Genomic DNA, 14614 nt, shown 5'->3' with positions numbered 1-14614 from the left:
GGATCTTAGAAGCCCAGGCATAATTAGTAAGCATGGCGGGTTCCACGCTCCAGGTGGAGACTCAACCAGAGTGAGAGAGAGAGCGACATGGGGAGACCAGTCTTTCAAGGAACGGATCCCAATTCTTTATTTTCCAGAGTCTGTTTTTATACACTGAGATGTTATACAAAAGTCACGTGGGGACAGCAGTCCTGACTTTTATCAAAGTCAGGTGCTTCACACAAATGTATACAGAGGTCTTAGGGGTGTTACATCATCTTCTGGCCAGGGGGGCCTGCTGGCAATTTATGACCTCTCCTAGTGACAGTGGTCAGTCAACCAGGACACTTATTTCTCCAGGGGTGATTATTCTTAAAACAGACGCCACCCAAATAAAGTTACATTCCTATAGGGTGAGGGTGTAGTGGGTTTTAGTTAAGGAAAGAATTTACTTAGCCTAAGGTCTAATGTGATTTATATATCAAAGGTTAACACTTATTTCTTCTATATATTCATTAATGTGTGTAAGGGCAGGGGATGTGGAGTCTTAGCAACAAACATTGGCTCAACAAATGAAAAACCCTTCACCAATACAATTTCTAATCAGCCCACTATACTTATACTAATGGTTTTCTAACTTTTCTAAGGAACCTGTTTTTAGAAGGTTTAAAGCATCTCGTGCCTCTCACGGTTGGGAGGCTGTGAGCAATCACATGTGGCCGGACGAGCCTGTCAGGCAGGCTAGAGAACCTTCAGAGGAGTTTGTAGGTTAAAACACTCTTTTCACGCCCAGGAGTTTTTATTAACTGGAGCTCTAGGTTAACTCCTTCTCCAAAAGAGGTGGTGGGAGACAGCCCCCCATAAAGTCAGAGGTGTAGGGGAGAGCACAAAGTAGTAAAGTAGGCAGGCTCTGGTTATGGGGGTAGATGCTCGAGAATTTCCAGGGGGACTCCTGAGGCTCGATCCTGCCTTTGCATATGTTGAGCCTCCTTCCTCATGACCTTTGTCATGGGTGGAGTGCCTCATGCCATCCTCCAACATCTTGCCATTTTCTTCTCCACCGGATTGTCCCAACTCAGGGACTGAACCCAGGTCTCCTGCATTGCAGGCAGATTCTTTACCATCTGAGCCACCAGGGAAGCTCTGTATATGATGTATGTATGTATGTATGTATGTATGTATGTGTGTGTATGTGTGTGTGTGTGTGTGTGTGTGTGTTTAGGCATTCTTCTCTTTTTCATGTCACTTTCTCAGTCTTTCACTGTTTTCTGCCTAAACTATCAAAATAAAAGTATTCCGTGGACCCAAATCCTTCAACTTGCCCTTTTGAGGGGAATCCAACAACTATGTGGTACAGAAATTATTGGAAATATATATATAACTGTAAAATATATAAATATGTGTGTACCATATGTATGGGCTTCTCAGGTGGCGCTAGTGGTAAAGAACCTGCCTGCCAATGTAGGAGATGCAAGAGATGCAGGTTCGATCCCTGGGTTGGGAAGATCCCCTGGAGGAGGGCATGGCAACCCACTCCAGTATTCTTGCCTGGAGAATCCCATGGACAGAGGAGTCTGGCGGTCTACAGTCCATGGAATCACACAAAGTTGGACATGACTGAAGCGACTTAGCACGCACACAGCACCATATGTATATATGAGGTAAGAAAATTAGTCCAGTCAGGTCCAGGTTGGGTTTATTGTTTATCTCTGATCACTCAGCAGATGGGATTTACAAGACTTGTCTTTCTCAGTGTCAGACTTTCTACAGGCATCAGCAGAATTCTACCTAGCACAGTTCTTTACTCAAGGATTTAATTAGGCAAAACACTGGGTTAAGGGAAAGCAGGTAAAAACCCAAGTCAAATAAAACCCACAATTCCTGGATACTTAGTATCTGGAGAGTTCCTGGGTCCTCACGTGGACACAGCACTGCTTTCCCACTGGACCATTCTCATCCCTGTTCAAACCCTCCTCTGTGTGAATGAGTGAGTGAGTGTGTGTGTGTGTGTGTGTGTGTGTGTGTGTGTGTGTGTGTGCTGAGATAGCTGGAGATTATCTAGGAGATAACTGTTATTATCATTCTCATTCCATATTTGTGGAGGCTAAGCTATACCAGTAGAAGGCGATGGCACCCCACTCCAGTACTCTTGCCTAGATAATTCCATGGATGGAGGAGCCTGGTGGGCTGCAGTCCATGGGGTCGCTAAGAGTCAGACATGACTGAGCGACTTCACTTTCACTTTTCACTTTCATGCATTGCAGAAGGAAATGGCAACCCACTCCAGTGTTCCTGCCTGGAGAATCCCAGGGATGGGGGAACCTGGTGGGCTGCCTTCTATGGGGTCGCACAGAGTCGGACGTGACTGAAGCGACTTAGCAGCAGCAGCAGCAGCAAGCTATACCAGGAATTGGACTGACTTCCATCACATTTCATGAACTTCTTTCAAATGGTTCTGTTGGCCATTTGCATTATGAATAATTAATCCAATGAAAATCAACATTCCAAGACCAGTCTTGGGATATCAAATTTGAGGTTTCCTAAATGGTCCCACATCCACGTACTTATCCACAAAAATCACCACAATCCTGATTTAAAGTCACCTAAGAAACACAATGCCAAAGAATGCTCAAACTACCGCACAATTGCACTCATCTCACACACTAGTAAAATAATGCTCAAAATTCTCCAAGCCAGGCTTCAGCAATATGTGAACCGTGAACTTCCTGATGTTCAAGCCGGTTTTAGAAAAGACAGAGGAACCAGAGATCAAATTGCCAACATCTGCTGGATCATAGAAAAAGCAAGAGAGTTCCAGAAAAACATCTATTTCTGCTTTATTGACTATGCCAAAGCCTTTGACTGTGTGGATCACAATAAACTGTGGAAAATTCTGAAAGAGATGGGAATACCAGACCATCTGATCTGCCTCTTGAGAAATCTGTATGCAGGTCAGGAAGCAACAGAACTGGACATGGAACAACAGACTGGTTCCAAATAGGAAAAGGAGTTCGTCAAGGCTGTATATTGTCACCCTGTTTATTTAACTTATATGCAGAGAACATCATGAGAAACGCTGGACTGGAAGAAACACAAGCTGGAATCAAGATTGCTGGGAGAAATATCAATAACCTCAGATATGCAGATGACACCACCCTTATGGCAGAAAGTGAAGAGGAACTCAAAAGCCTCTTGATGAAAGTGAAAGTGGAGAGTGAAAAAGCTGGCTTAAAGCTCAACATTCAGAAAACGAAGATCATGGCATCTGGTCCCACCACTTCATGGGAAACAGATGGGGAACAGTGGAAACAGTGTCAGACTTTATTTTGGGGGGCTCCAAAATCACTGCAGATGGTGACTGCAGCCATGAAATTAAAAGATGCTTACTCCTTGGAAGGAAAGTTAGGACCAACCTAGAGAGCATATTCAAAAGCAGAGACATTACTTTGCCAACAAAGGTTCATCTAGTCAAGGCTATGGTTTTTCCTGTGGTCATGTATGGATGTGAGAGTTGGACTGTGAAGAAGGCTGAGCGCCGAAGAATTGATGCTTTTGAACTGTGGTGTTGGAGAAGACTCTTGAGAGTCCCTTGGACTGCAAGGAGATCCAACCAGTCCATTCTGAAGGAGATCAGCCCTGGGATTTCTTTGGAAGGAATGATGCTAAAGCTGAAACTCCAGTACTTTGGCCACCTCATGCGAAGAGTTGACTCATTGGAAAAGACTCTGATGCTGGGAGGGATTGGGGGCTGGAGGAAAAGGGGACGACAGAGGATGAGATGGCTGGATGGCATCACTGACTCGTTGGACGTGAGTCTGAGTGAACTCCGGGAGTTGGTGATGGACAGGGAGGCCTGGCGTGCTGCGATTCATGGGGTTGTAAAGAGTCGGACATGACTGAGCAACTGATCTGATCTGATCTGATTCAATATAACCCCCTCAAAAAGGTTTTTTTAATCATTTATTTAAATTGGAGGATAATTGCTTTACAATATTGTATTGCTTTCTGCCATATATCAACACAAATCACCCATAGGTACACATATGTTCCCTCCCTCTTGACAGAGTTCCATACAACCCTATAGAGGTATCTTTGGATACTCAAGCCAAAAGAAGGCAAGCAGGCAGAATATGGGGCTTCCCTGGTGGCTCAGTGGTAAAGAACCTACCTGCCAATGCAGGAGAGGAGGGTTCCACTGCTCGGTTGGGAAAGTACCTTGGAGAAGGAAATAGCAACCCACTCCAGGATTCTCGCCTGGGGAATCCCATGGACAGAGGAGCCTGGTGGGCTACAGTCCACTGGGTCACAGAAGAATAGTTTAGCGACTAAACAACAACAACAAGGCAGAATATGCACTAAAAAGAAAACCTTTTATTCCGCTGCTGAAACAGTCAGCCACAAACTGCTTATCAGGTGTTTTTCTTTTAATAAAGCAAATCTTCAGAGAGTTTAGCTTAGAAATAAATCTTCTTTCATCAGAGGCTATTTCTATCTCCCTTTAACACCAAGCAACACCTTCACCTTCTGTCTTTTGTATTTTCTAACAGATTCTGCAGTAAGTCAGGGTAAGACGAGTGTTATCATCCTACCTTGGATGAGATTCTCCAAGCTGAGCCTGCATTTGTGCTGCATCTTGAGAAAGAGAGGTATGCCCTGGAGGCACGCAGGGGATGCTATGGTTAATTAACTAATTTACTCAATCAAGTTTAACAGTGGTTTTAACTTTAATGAGACCATTACATTTTAATATGGAAATAACAGCCTTGTATCCTTAACAATCCCCACAGTCCGCAAATCCACCTCCCTCTTCCGCCCACCGTGCCCCAGAGTTGACGTTGATTTGTGAACCTGAACGCCTGAGTGTAACATCCAGAACTTGTAATACACATGTACAGGGTCCATTACAGACACAGCCCACGTCAGCCACTGCTCTGCCTTCTGATGGCCCCCGACATACAGTCAAAGTTTTATCAATGGCAGAGTCCTTTCAAGATGAAAGTGCAGTGGGGGCTTTGGATACCCAAAACTGGTATGAGCGAGGAAGAAAGGCAGACAGGATCAGAAAAATCCCAAGGAGAGAAGCTAAAGGAAATGACCACACACGCCCCCTAGTTTCTATTGTCTTGGGCAGACCTACCCTGGAGCTGCCACCCCCAACTTGGGTTGCATTTAATTAGGCTCCTCTAAAGACCAGTAAATCATCACTATAATGGCTTTCCGAGCTCTTCTGATTGAGAATTTTTTTTTTTTAATTCCAGATACAGTACTTTGGAGATTAACTACGAAAAGTTTTACAAGACGGTGAAGGTAATGAATCATGAATTCTGTAAGGGTAAACCCAACACGCTGAGACCAAGTACAGCTGTCTTATATTTGCTCTGTGTGCATTTTGCTACCCGTAATTTTGTCATCAATTTTCATCTTTTGTTTAAACATATTTGTCTTTTGGACAAGATAGGTCATATTTCATAGGTTTGATGAATTTTCTCCTTGGTCCAGTTTTACAGAATTTGCACTTAATTAATTGCCCAACCTTTAATTCGACAGACTGTTTTTAATGGCTATGTAGTTTCAAAAGCATATACACAGTGGAATTTCGAAAAAGTAATTGTTTTTGTGTCACTTCCAAAGAAAGTCACAATTATTAAAATGTGTAAATAATTTGTCAAATGCGCAATGGGCAATAATTAGGAAGATATCAAATAAACCTTTAATGGATATTTTTAATTTGGTGTTCAGCAGGACTATTTTAAATAATGCAACAAAATATGTCATTTCTCGCCTCAGGACTATAGAAGCCAAATCCCAATGTGAAAATGCACCTTTCAATTGCAGAGACTGGGTCATAATAGAGGTGACACTCACAAAAGATTTTCTAGGTCTTAGCAGAGCTGTAAATAGGGAGCCCCCCCCCCAACCCGGCAGACAGGACAGAATCCAAAAATCTGCCTATCAAAAGCATCATTCAAGCCACAAGGCTCGGTAAAAAGCAGGCAGGAAAAGAAGAGACAAAGGTCAGCTGTCGATTCTTTATAAATGCGTCGGTGCTGTCAGTCTGCAGAGAACTGCCATGTTTCCCTAGCAACTTTGTGTGCGCAGATGCACTTCGCACTTTTTTTCCCCTTGTTATTTTCAGACCGTCTTTTTGTACCGTGGACTATTTCGAATGTATTCTTTCAGTTACACAGGCCTTTTTATTAAGAGGATTAGAGCCTGACATTTTTTTGGAAAGGAAGTTCACTGAATTTGGGGCCATAAAAACCAGAGTTCAGTCTTTAGTCAGATTGCAGATAAAAAGCAGGAGGGAAAAAGGCTGGGTTGGAGAAAATGCATTAGCCCAAGTGAAAGCTGAAAGGATCCAGTTTCTAGAAATTGGAATCCGAGAGCCCATGACATTCCTGAACGGTATTGTGTCATCTCTTTGAAAGAAAAGTTAAGCAACGCTTCCGAGTGGACTCCACCCTGTCTTTTATGTTCCCCCTTCGATTCTGTGATTGTTCCAGAGCTCAGAGTCAAGATTTAATTTTGATTCATCTGTTCCTGCTTGTCTATTAGTGGCAGGGAAAGGACATTTACCAAGTTCTGCTGTTTCATTAATTCATCCACACATGGATTGGACACTTGCGCATCACCAGGCTCTGTGCTGTGCATTCTGCAGGGGTCTGCAAACTTTCTGTCAAGTGCTAGCTAGTAAATACCTTAGGATCTGCAGGCAGGTCATACAACCTTTGTCGCAACTAAGCTCTGCTCCTGTGGCTGCAGCGGCCACAGACAGTCCATGAAAGACTGGGCGTGACAGTGTGCCAATAAAGTTTTCCATATGGACACCAAAACTTGAATTTCACATAATTTCCATACGTCACTGAATATCATTCTTTTGATTTTTTTAACCATTTTAAAAAAATCTTAAAAGCTTGTTTTCTACGTTTGTGAGTCTGTTTCTGTATTGTAAATACACTCATTTGTATTATTTTTTAGATTCTACGTGTAAGTAACATAACCCTTGTTTTTCTCTTATTTCAGTCAGTGTAATAATCTCTAGGTCCGTCCATGTTGCTGCAAATGGCGATATTTCATCCCTTTTAGTTACCAAGGGAAAAGGGAGGAGGAAGGGACAAAGCAGCAATATTGGATTAACAGATTTATACTGCTATGTATAAAACAGGTAAACAAAAAGGATTCACTGAATAGTGTAGGGCACTCATATAATATCTGTAATAACCTATAATGGAAAAGAATCTGAATATACATATATGTGTAACTGAAACTAACACAATATTGTAAATCAATTCTAACTAAACAAAAAAAAAGAAAGGAAAAAGGAGGGGGGGGATAACAAAAAATCACAAAAGAAAAAAAGGAAAAAGCACTGCGGGATTTGTCCCGCGGGCCAGGTTTCCTGACGCCTAGTATAGAGGCAGGGGCTTTGCTGTCAGGACACTGACAATACGAAGGGACGCAGGAAAGGCGTAAAAGCATGAAGCAAGACGCCACCAGGCTCATTTAAGTGAGGTGAAGGGAATGAAAAAGGCTGCTAAAAGCTTCCCAGGCAGCGCTGCCAATGCAGGCGACCTAAGAGACGCTGGTTCAGTCCCTGGGTGGGGACGACCCCCTGGAGGAGGGCATGGCAACCCACTCCAGGATTCTGGCCTGGTGGGCGACAGTCCACAGGGTCGCACAGAGCCGGACACAGCTGAAAGCACAGAACGCAACGCAACGAGTGACCCAGAGGGGTTTAGACGGAGCTGTCAGCAGAGGCCTCTCTGAAACCCGAGGACAAGCCTCATTTAACCATGGTACAGTCTCCCCCTCGGCATCTCTGACTGCGTCACTAATTCTGTAAGTCAGCGGCACTTATGCTAATTAGTCATTCCTAGAGTTACCTAAAAGCATCAGAAAACAAAGCAATTGACTCACCGACCCTGTTATCAAAATTGTAGAAGATAAGCATATGCTAGTAAGAATAAGCACACCTATTAATATTACAACTTTCCAGGTGCTGCGCTGGGAACACCTAATCCCCAGTCACTAGGAGATAGGAGTTTTTAATGGGCAGCACTGTGGTTCAAAGCAAGGTATCTTGTTTTGTTTTTTTAATTGAAAATAGTGCCATAACCTTAGGTCATTTCTCCTCTCATTTCAATACTTGTAGAGTCTAAATAATGGTACTCTCTCAATTTAGAAACTTGAGTTAACTGGGCCTCTTTTATTTACATCCTACTGAACTAACGTTAATGTTATTTTTCACAGCTGCTAATATATTTTTTTCAAGAGAAAATTACTTCATGAAGGTTCTCTTGGGGAAAACAGACAATCATAAAGGGACTCATGACTTAATTTGTCTTTTTGGGGACAGGCCAAAGGTGAACAATATTCCTGCTCTTCTCACAATTTGCTAGCTTATTTCAAACCCAATGCCAAATGACTTGATAGTACTTACTTCCCTCAAATAGTTTTGTAGTAGGCTTTCCAACAGTTGTGAAACCAGAAGCTGGGCACAGGTTGGTTATTAGGTGGAATTTAACTCAAGATGTCAAGCCTGGAATAGCCTATAGCAGTGCTGGAGCTTTAAGGGCTATTTTGTCCATTGGTTGGTTGTGTCACAGGCAAAGTCCATTAACAATTCCTGGGAAATAAAAGTAGAATCTGGGTAATAATATCTAACTTTTTCTTTTTCCTCTATGTTTAGTCTGATTTAGTCTGATACACTGGCTCACAGGGTACCCCGTGCACCTGGCCCTTCAGACCAGAGTTTGCTCAAATTCAGCTCCGTTGAGTTGGTGATGCCATCTAACCATTTCATTCTCAGACGCCCTAATATACCGGGGCCTTATCAGACTATGCCAACCAGTTTGTATTCCCCCATCCTCCCCATAAAAGGAGCCAGTGGGAAACACCAGATGGTCCAGAACCTCAGGGCAGTCAGCGAAACCACCAAGGATATACATCCCGAAGTCCCCAATCTCTATACCCTGCCGGCCACTCTGCTGTCCACCAGGACCCAGGGATTCTGTATTTTTAGATTTAAAAGATGTCCTCTTATGTATTTCATTAACCCCAGCATCACAAGAATTTTTGCTTTTGAGTGACAAGACCCAAACACAAAACAGAAAGAGCAATCCCGCTGGACTGTCCAACCCGAGTGCTCAAACAGTCCCCCACTGTCTTTGAGAAACTTTAGCTAAAGACCTAAAAGGTCTACATCTCCAGGAGGGAAACTTCTTCCCATCCGCAGACAACATTCTGACCACCAGCCCTCCCAGGAGGCCTGTGACAGACACACTGTCCACCCTGGGCCACCTGGTCGGTAAGAGGGTACGGTGTCCAAGAAAAAGGGTCAAACAGCACCAGCTAGAACCCCGATGGCTCAGCAGTAAACAACCTCCCCGCGATGCAGGAGACACAGCACACGTGGGTCCAGTCCCTGCGTCAGGAAGATGCCCTCGAGGAGGAAATAGCAACCACTCCAGTATTCTTGCCTGGGAAATCCTATTCTTGCCTGGGGGGCTACAGTTCATGGGGTCACAAAGAGCTGGACACAGCTGAGCAAGCACACGCACGCCTCACAAACTGGGGTAACCCACTCTGGGCCTCATTCTCACAGGTCAGAGAAGGCCATCCGAGAAAAGGAAAGAAGCCGTTTGCAGCCTAGAGCCTCCTGAAACTAGAAGACAATTTAGAGGTTTACAAGGGATGGCCAGGTTTTGCCACTTCTGGATTCACTAACTCTGGTCTAATGCCTAGGCTTCTATGTGAAAAGCTGAAAGGAAAGGAGAACGATCCTTTTGAGTAGAATTCAGAATGCCGGAGGGCCCTATCAAGTATTGAAAAAGCAGTTACTTCAGATCCCTGCCCTGGCCCTTTCAAATTTAGATAAACCCTTTGACCTTTACATTTAAGAGAGGAAGAGAATCTCAAAAACTGGGACCCCCTACTCAGGTGGTTGCTTTTTTCCCAAAACAATTAGGGCGAGCTGTAGGGGATGGCCTCCATGCCGCTGCTGGTGGGGCTTGTGCTCAGTCGCTAAGTCCTATCGACTCTTTGTGACCCCAAGGACTATAGCCCACCAGGACTGTCCATGGGATTTCCCAGGCAAGCATACTGGAGTGAGTTGCCATTTCCTTCTCCAGGTGATCTTCCTGACCCAGGAACCAAACCCAGGTCTCCTGTGTCTCCTGCACTAGCAGGCAGATTCTTTACCACTGGGCCACCTGGGAAGTCTGCAGCAACTACTACAACCCTGCTAATGGAGGCTGAAAAGTTAGCAGCTTGGTCAGTCATTCAGTGTATGGACCCCAAGCCAGGTTCAGGCTTTAGTACATTCTAAGGGAATAGGATAGCTATGCCCAGATTCAAGTTCAGGCTATGCTTCTAGACAACACAATGGATACCATAAAAATTTGTCATATGGTAAATCCTGCCACCCTGATACCCACAGGGCCCCTAGAGCATGACTGTATAGAAACCATATACACAATCTGTTCCAGTCACCCCAACCTAGGAAGTGAGCCTCTTCCAACCACCAAAGAGGAAAGCTCACAGACAGGAGCAGTTTTATGAAAGAGGAAAAAACACTGGCTGGATACGCAGTGACCTCCCAGACCCAAGTTAGAGAAGCAAGAAGCCTGCCCCCAGGGACTTCTACCCAAGCAACGGATCTGACAGTCTTCACCTGAGCCTTAGAGTACACGCTGGTGAAGATCTTACACGTTTACACAGATTTTCATTATGTGTATGTCATCCTGCACACACAGGGGCTACTTGGAAGGAAAGACTTAGGCTTGCTGCAGAGACCAAACGGGCAAACCATGGCTTAGGCATGCTGAAGCTCTTAGAAGCAGTACAATCTCCAAAAAGGGTGGCAGTGACTCGTCGTAGGGTCACCAAAAGGAGAGCACAGAGGTGACAGAGAGACGACAAGGCAGACGGAATCGCCAAAAGGGTGGTCTCAGAGCAAGCAACTCGGCACCACCCCCACACCAAGAAGGCCAGAGCCATTCAAGTATTCCCCAATTAAAACAAAAGAATTAAAGAAAGCCCGAAAACAGGGCTTCAACAGACACCCAAAAGACCATGGGCAGCTAGTTCATGAACACAGATGATACTTCTTTCCCCAAACTGCAGATTGTCAAGTCATCATGGATGCTCATCAAGGAATTCACTGCGGGAGGAAAGCCGCAGTGGCGAGTTAAAGCCATAGTAACTCCTGGCATGAAAAGGATAAGCAATCCAATAGCTAAGACATGCCCCATCTGACAATGAACAGCCCCAACACGAGACCCACCAGACCCTTCCATATTAGGGTCATTCAGACCATTCAGACCAGAGGGACACATCCTGAAGAAGGCTGGCAGACTGGGTTCAGCATTCTGCCAATAGTACTGGGCAGCTTCAGGCATCTCTAGGTGCCAGCAGACACATTTTCTGGGTGGACAAAAGCATTCCCTGCTAGAACTGAAACGGCAGCTGTGCCTGAGGCCTTACTAAAAGCCCCAGGTTCGGGCTCCCAGGATCCATACAAAGCACTAGTGGTCCAGGGTTACCAGGTGATGAAGCAGATAAGTGCTCCAGGCATAAAATGAACCTTGTACTCAGCCTGGAGACCGCAATTTTCAGGAAAAGTAGGGCGATCCAATCAGACCTTGAAACCGGCCTTAGACAAGCTATGTCAGGAAACTCAAGAAAGCTGGATTATTAAGTTGCTTTCAGTTGCCCTGCTCCATGTAACATTAGCTGCAAGGGATAAGGTAAAGTGAAGTGCATTTGAACTCATGATGGTAAACCATTCCCAAAGCCCAGAGATACCTTAGCCCCCTGATAGGGAACAACTCCAGGCTGCCCCCCAGGTAGGAGGAACCGGGAACGCGCTCACGGAATACAGTGACCCGGCCCTGCACCCTCTCCAGCCAGGAGACCCGGTGCACCTAAAGCCCTGGAAAATCAGCCCCTCCCAAGGCCAGCCCCCTCCTAAGAGAATGGACCCCACTCAGTGACCCTAACCACCCACACCCTGAAGTCATAGGGGGGCACCTGTTGGGGACATCACACTTGAATGAAGGGTCCCAAGCCCCAACTTCCGCAGAGATGACCTGGGGCAATGATCCAGGCTCACGTGAGGTGAACCTCCCTCTGACCTAAAGCTTCTTCTGAAAAACAACAGAAGTGTGACCTGGGGATCCTCAGGCCCGGGGGTTGGGGTGGGGGGAGCTTTAACATCAGGGCACACTCATTGAGACGCCTGCACTTTCAGGAAAAATTTGACATGTGATCGTTATTCTCTTGCTAACATTTGGGCCGCTTTCTTAACTTTTCCGGGATCCTTTGTCTCCAAAAGGCTGGACACACTGGGGAGACATTCATCTCAGGGAAATGAACAGTCAGGGCTGAAACCTGGTGACAACCAAACAGACCTAAAGGCAGCTGAGGAGAAGCTCCACTCCTCCACAGGCCGCTGCCAGCCCCACACTCAGCAGGAGGCACTTACAGAGCGGGCCCTGCACCCCTCTGTGCCACTCAATACCCCTCAGTTCCCTTCAGCCCCTCAAGAATGAGGAACAAGACTAAAGAGGAGAGATCTGTCACCAGCAAAGCCCATTAACAATAAAAATAGAAGCTGGATAATAAAGTCTAACCTCTTTTTTTTTTCCTTTGTGCTTCACCTGGTGTCACCGGCTCACAGGCTGCGGTGTGCAGGCGCCTCACTCCGGCCGCTCAGACCAGAGTTCCTGGTTCAAAATGGCCGCCGCCACACGTCAGCAGAAGTGCTGCACACGGCACCAAACCAAGATGGCGGCAGGGCCGTGTGCCGAGGCGGCTGGGTGCGGAGACAGCTGGCGCTGGATGTGGAACCCCAGCTGCACAGCCCTGCCAGCCTCCACCCCCTGCCCACCCTGCAAATGAGACCCTATAAAGCCCCACCCACGGTCTATGAGTGAGTGGGCAGCTGGCACCTCTTCACTATTTGATGAAAGAACAAAGCTTTCCTTTGCTTCTTCATTAAGAAGACCCATAAAACTGGGTCTTATTCTATTGACTCAAGCAACACAGGGCAGAAGGACCCTTGTTGGGAATCAACGCCGAGGGTTGATAACAGCTGGTTTTAATTTAGCAACTGTCTTGTCTCTCTCTGTTCACTGAATCCAGGGTAGGAAAGGCCAGAGCAGGGAAGCTGGAAGAAAACTCAAAGAGCCTAGGAACTGCAGACACGTTCATTCTCTCCAGGCTGGCACAGCAGCCATAGCAGCAGCGGACATGCTGTATGCTCTCCTCTCGTGGTTGACCCAGAGGACGCAGCCATACCGCAGCCTCAGGGACTTTTCAGGTGGAATTTATGTAAGTTTACAGAACAAAAGTGGCCCGTGGCCAAGCAGGGCCATCATGAGACGCATGCGCACTGCTATAAGTGATCTCAGCTGTTACATAACCATGTATTTACAAAATATGGAGTGAGAACATGAGGCCATAGGGCCAGGGAACCTGAACACCAGCATCTTGGCCAATTTTCTCTTTCCCTATGGCAACTATTGTCATTCTTTTAAAGAGCTTCGATGCCCTTTACACAGTACTTCCTATTTCTAATTCTGTGCCTTTTCCAAAATCACTCCTACCTGTGTGTGTGCACACACACATTTCTGTGCATCCCTCCAATTTCTTTCAACAGTCTATATCCATGAGCTGTTTTCAGACCTTGATCTAAATTTTCCTCCTTTGTAAAGTATTCCGCTACTCTTAGTAGAAGCTGAAAGAATTCTAAGGAAGACCTGCTTCCTCAACCCAGCACTTCACTGAAGGTATAACTTCAGCTGAGTTACTCCATTTCCCTGCCTATAAAACAGATTCCTGACCTCTGTTCCCTCCATCTCACACAGCTGTTGTTAGAATCAAATGAAATGACTTATGAAAAAACAATGGGAAAACCATAAAATTATAAAATGCTCATGGGTCTTATCGTTATTCTCCCCTATTGAAGTGCCATCAACCCTTGGGGCTTCATTCCAAATGAGACCATGTTATTTTATGCTTGTTGACACGTTGCCTGTAACCAAGTTCAAAGTCCAACTGTGGCTTCCCAGGAACACAGAATTAAGTTCTCATTTCTTCTGTGTGCTTAGCATAACTTTGTGCACACAGGAGGCTCCAAAATGTGACTCTTGACTGGAAGGCTAATCATTTCCAAAGGCCTTTCTCACTGGCTAATGCTGTGGTTCCCTATTCGTCACCCTTGAAAGAGGATGGTGTCCCCAGATTAATGCTTTGAGGTAGGGTTCCCATGGTATATTCCTCTGAACCCAAGTTTCAGAAACGTGCAAAATAAGATTCTGTGGTTAAACCATCAGGGAGTGGGAGGCTTCCTGAACCCCTTTTTCAAAGGCAGAAAGATTGAGAGTATGATTAAGAACGCCAGAATTTCTGCTGAAAGGTAGACATCTTTGTTCACCCTGGGGTCTCACAAATCCATCTGAAGAGAGATGCCTTCTTTCCATTAGCAACTCTTTGCACCACTGCTAAACAAGTGCCCCTCCAAAGTCACTTTGGGAAATTTTCTACAAACTACAGGTCATAAAATCAATTTAATGGACTAGAGCAGGGACTGCAAACTACAGCCCATGGGCCAGATCCATCTCACTGTCTGTTT

General features: G+C 45.4%; 1 long non-coding RNA gene across 1 annotated transcript in view; it reads right to left on the bottom strand.

Moving 5' to 3' along the window:
* Positions 1-12866, bottom strand: part of LOC132346989 (uncharacterized) — a 356734-nt gene extending 343868 nt beyond the window's left edge. Inside the window, exons 1-2 of the long non-coding RNA XR_009497056.1 lie at positions 12612-12866; positions 8420-8605 (exon numbers count right to left, since the gene is read on the bottom strand). This is a non-coding gene — a long non-coding RNA (uncharacterized lncRNA). The remainder of the gene's footprint in view (positions 1-8419; positions 8606-12611) is intronic.
* Between the last annotated feature and the right edge of the window lie 1748 nt (positions 12867-14614).

This window comes from Bos taurus, chromosome 13 (assembly GCF_002263795.3).
Source record: "Bos taurus isolate L1 Dominette 01449 registration number 42190680 breed Hereford chromosome 13, ARS-UCD2.0, whole genome shotgun sequence".
In the NCBI taxonomy this organism is placed as follows: Eukaryota; Metazoa; Chordata; class Mammalia; order Artiodactyla; family Bovidae; genus Bos; species Bos taurus.
This window is presented reverse-complemented; position numbering and strand designations above follow the sequence as displayed.